We start from the raw sequence: 5300 nt of genomic DNA on the forward strand, positions 1-5300 counted from the left end.
GCAGCTCCTTGGGTGAGATCAGCCGATTGCCGTGAGTGACGGGAAGGCTATGCACTGAGTGGCTCATGCCCACCCCCTGACCATGGCCTTATGGATGAGACTATATTGTAAGGCTGCGGCTCTGGTTAATCTTACCCCAAGCACTGCTGCTGCTGCTGCTGCGCAGTTGCTTCAGTCGTGTCCGACTCTGTGCGACCCCATAGACGGCAGCCCATCAGGCTCCCCCGTCCCTGGGATTCTCCAGGCAAGAACACTGGAGTGGGCTGCCATTTTCTTCTCCACCCCAAACATTAGGCTGCTACAAAATTAAATAACTGTTAGAAAAGCAGAGAATTACATTCATCAGGTTTCCACAGAAAAACGACTTCATAGAATTAGATGTGCCAGGGGTCTCTGTGCTCACCTTTACAGAGAAGGATTGGGAGGTGTGGAGGCCCCTCTTCCACCCATTCTGATGGATCAAACTGGCGGCTGAGTGGAGGGAAGGAAGTGATGGTGGTCATTTCCAGTTTGTGGGGTGGCAAAGAACCAAGTGGAGAACTTTTTCCTTCCTCCTGAAAGACATCACGAGAGGCTGTTATACATACAGAGACTTTGTACTGTTTCCAATAGTGTTAACCATTACTCTTTCCTTCCACATATGCTACAGAGGCAGAGTAAAGAATTCAAGCAGTAAGGAATTTTAGTTGTTGGGCTTCTCTGAACATGACCCTGAGCTAAGAATGAGCCACGTGGAGTTCTGCATTGTATTCAGGGTATATAACAAATTGAAGCAAGGTATAGTCAAGAACCAAAAAGAATAATATAGACAAAGTGTGTTCTGGTGGTTTAGGAGCTGTGGGCTGCAGGGAGTGGCAAAGACCTGGATTTGATACTGTGGAAGGCAGACAACTGGGTTAATTAAACAGTCAAAGTAAAAAAGTTGGGACTTTGCAGAGAAGGTAATGTGGCCTCTGTGGGGATCAACCAGAGAGTCCATGTTGAGAAGCAGCACGTTGAACGGTAATCATAAAAACTAGCACTTACTAAGCACTTCATACGTGCCAGACACTGATCTAAATGCTTGACGTGTTTTAACTCATTTTAACCGTCATGGAGGTATAAAAGGTTAACTGATTTGCCAGGGGTCACACAGCTAGTAAATGGCAGAGCCAAGACGCACAGGCAGGGGTGCTGACTTTGGCTCATTCTCTTAACAATTACGTGCTCAGTTGCTAAGTTGTGACTGACTGTTTGTGACCCCATGGACTATAGCCCGCCAGGCTCCTCTGTCCATGGGATTCTCCAGGGAAGAATACTGGACTGGGTTGCCATTTTCTCCTCCACTATACAGACAGGGCCCAATCAGGAGAGCTATTCATGCTCACTGGGCAGAATTACTCGTTAGAGGAGGAATCGATGGAAAGCAGAAGTTTAGACACTTGAGTCTTGTGATGGTGCAGGAAACACACCCTCCATGAGACGAGAAGGGAGGCAGAGAGGTAAGTCCGTCTCAGGGCTGAGGAGATGGTGGTGGAAATGTGCATGTGTGAGCAGACTCAGCGCCTCCCTGAAAACTCAGGAGAGGCGATCTCAACACCAAGTCATAGTTCATCAGATCTGTCTCACCTCACAGGGCCCTGAAAACCAGGTCCCTGGATGTCAGCCCTGGATGGACAGACAGTAAGGAAAGCCCACAGATGACGCACAGTCTGGGGCAGGGGAGGAAAGGAGAGGGACATGCGCATAGCTGGGGGCAAGAGGAGACCATAGGGAGGGGCACCACCAAATTCATCCCTGGCTTGCAGGGCTCATCAGAACAATAGGATGTCTGCAGCCCTGAACACATTACAGCAGTGAGAAGCAATGACCCCTTTGTGACTACAGCTCCACGGAGAGAACAGAAAGGGGAAAAGCAGAAAGAAGCACAGCAGCACTGATCTCGTGTAGAAACCTTAGGTGCTTATGATATGAAGCCACACATTTTACAAGGACATAGACATTCCAGGATGTGCACGGGAATGCCTCAGAAGGAGGAAGGGGAGGGAGGGAATGCAGATGGGGCTGGAATGGAGGAGAAAACAGCCAAGACCTTGCCCAAGCCAGAGAGGGGACTGGCGTGGGTGGATGACGCTGGTGTGGCTTGAACTGGAGAGAGGGTGGCCGCATCCCCCTTGCGTCCCCACGGTCAGTGAAGAGAAAGGGCAGAGGATAGTCTCGGCAGACTGCACGCCAAGCCCAGGCTTGGCTGGGGGAGCACCGTGGGCACAGAACCAGCTTCCTCTGTCTTCCCTGCTTTGGACACTCTGGAAGGGCATGGCGAGCAGCCCCTGGGCCCAGTTTCCTCATCTGTGTTTGGAGGGTTTGTGCTGTCTGTTTTCCAAAGGCTCCTTCCATCTCGGAAACTCTGGTCCTCCCTCCAGCCCTGCCCAGCCCCTCCAGAAACAGGCTGTCCCCTCCCTTCCCCACCTCTGAGCCTTTCCCAAGTGTGGAGTCAGGCTCAACACGTGCTGTCACAGTCCGTGAAAATCCGGTGGATTCCACCATCACCCCTTAAGCTGATACGGAAATTATAAACACATTTTTGTAGAAGTTGTAATGTGTTTGTAGTGCTGCATGAGTCTGCATGATTCTTGAGGCCATAAAGCTTCATGTTTCTCTAAAAGAAGGAGTTAGATTCAGTGACTGAAATGAACCATGCCAATGTGTATGTGTGTGTGTGTGCACGCATTTTTGTGTATGTGTATGTAAGTGTGTGTTGTGTATGTGTATATGTGTGTATAATTATATATGTGTTTATGGGTATGTGTGATTTATCCAGCCCAGCATTTCGCATGATGTACTCTGCATATAAGTTAAATAAGCAGGATGATGATATAGGAATCACAAGCTAGAATCAAGATTGCCAGGAGAAATATTGACAACCTCAGATATGCAGATGATACCACTCTAATGACAGAAGGTGAAGAGGAACTAAAGAGCCTCTTGATGAAGGTGAAAGAGGAGAGTGAGAAGCTTCCTTGAAACTCAACATTCAAAAACTAAGATCACGGTATCCAATCCCATCACTTCATGGCAAACAAGGGGGAAAAGTGGAAGTAGTGACAGATTTTTTTTTTCTCGGGCTCCAAAATCACTGTGGACTGTGGTTGTAGCCATGAAATTAAAAGATACTTGCTTCTTGGAAGAAAAGCTATGACCAACCTAGACAGTGTATTAAAAGCAGAGACATCACTTTGCTGACAAAGGTCCATCTAGTCAAAGCTATGGTTTTTCCAATAGTCATGTACGGATGTGAAAGTTGGACCATAAATAAGGCTGAGCACTGAAGAACTGAGGCTTTTGAATTGTGTGTGAGAAGATTCTTGAGAGTATCTTGACAGCATGGAGATCAAACCAGTCAATCCTAAAGGAAATCAATCCTGAATATTCATTGGAAAGACTGATGCTGAAGCTGAAGGCCAGCTGATGCAAAGACCTGACTCACTGGAAAAGACCCAGATGCTGGGAAAGATTGAGGGCAAGAGAAGGAGGGGGCAGCAGAGGATGAGATGGTTAGATACCATCACTGACCCAATGGACATGAGTTTGAACAAACTCCAAGAGGTAGTGAAGGACAGGGAAGCCTGGCGTGTAATACATGGGGTCACAAAGAATCAAACACGACTTAGCGACTCAACAACGAACAGGTTTTTGTTTGGCAGATCACTTGTGGAGTAAAAAGTATATTACTTGTGAAGCACTAGAAGAGACCCCGAGAGTGGAAGAGGGCGTGAGCCAGGTTTCTGTGGGAGCTGGTCAGGTTCTGTCTCCATCAGGAAGCTGGTCACACAGGTATATTTAGTCTGGGAAAAATTCATCAACCTCTACACTTAGATGCACTTTCCTGTATGTATGTTATATTTTAATTAAAATTTTCTTTTTATCTATTAATCCCAAACTCCTAATTTATCCCTACCCACTTACCTTCACTGTAAGTTTATTTTCTATGTCTATGAGTTCGTTTCTCTTTTTTAAATAAGTTCATTTATACAATTTTCTTAGATTCCACATACAAATGACATCATATGATATTCGTCTTTCTCTGTTTTACTTCACTTAGTACGATAATCTCTAATTCCATCCATGTTGCTGCAAATAGCATTATTTCATTCTTTTTTATGACTGAGTAATATACAGTGGAAGTGAGAAATAGATTTAAGGGACTAGATCTGATAGATAGAGCGCCTGATGAACTACAGACTGAGGTTATTGACATTGTACAGGAGACAAGGATCAAGACCATCCCCATGGAAAAGAAATGCAAAAAAGCAAAATGGCTGTCTGGGGAGGACTTACAAATAGCTGTGAAAAGAAGAGAAGCCAAAAGCAAAGGAGAAAAGGAAAGATATAAGCACCTGAATGCAGAGTTCCAAAGAATAGCAAGAAGAGATAAGAAAGCCTTCCTCAGCAATCAATGCAAAGAAATAGACGAAAACAATAGAATGGGAAAGACTAGAGATCTCTTCAAGAAAATTAGAGATACCAAGGGAACATTTCATGCAAAGATGGGCTCGATAAAGGACAGAAATGATATGGACCTAACAGAAGCAGAAGATATTAAGAAGAGGTGGCAAGAATACACAGAAGAACTGTACAAAAAAGATCTTCATGACCAAAATAATCACGATGGTGTGATCACTCACCTAGAGCCAGACATCCTGGAATGTGAAGTCAAGTGGGCCTTAGGAAGCATCATTGCAAACAAAGCTAGTGGAGGTGATGGAATTCCTGTTGAGCTATTTCAAATCCTGAAAGATGATGCTGTGAAAGTGCTGCACTCAATATGCCAGCAAATTTGGAAAACTCAGCAGTGGCCACAGGACTGGAAAAGGTCAGTTTTCATTCCAATCCCAAAGAAAGGCAATGCCAAAGAATGTTCAAACTACCGCACAATTGCACTCATCTCACACGCTAGCAAAGTAATGCTCAAAATTCTCCAAGCCAGGCTTCAGCAGTACGTGAACCGTGAACTTCCAGATGTTCAAGCTGGTTTTAGAAAAGGCAGAGGAACCAGAGATCAAATTGCCAACACCCACTGGATCATGGAAAAAGCAAGAGAGTTCCAGAAAAACATCTATTTCTGCTTCATTGACTATGCCAAAGCCTTTGACTGTGTGGATCACAATAAACTGTGGAAAATTCTGAAAGAGATGGGAATACCAGACCACTTGACCTGCCTCTTGAGAAACCTATATGCAGGTCAGGAAGCAACAGTTAGAACTGGACATGGAACAACAGATTGGTTCCAAATAGGAAAAAGAGTACGTCAAGGCTGTATA

Source organism: Bison bison, unplaced genomic scaffold (genome assembly GCF_000754665.1).
Source record: "Bison bison bison isolate TAMUID 2011002044 unplaced genomic scaffold, Bison_UMD1.0 scf7180017864146, whole genome shotgun sequence".
Taxonomy (NCBI): domain Eukaryota; kingdom Metazoa; phylum Chordata; class Mammalia; order Artiodactyla; family Bovidae; genus Bison; species Bison bison.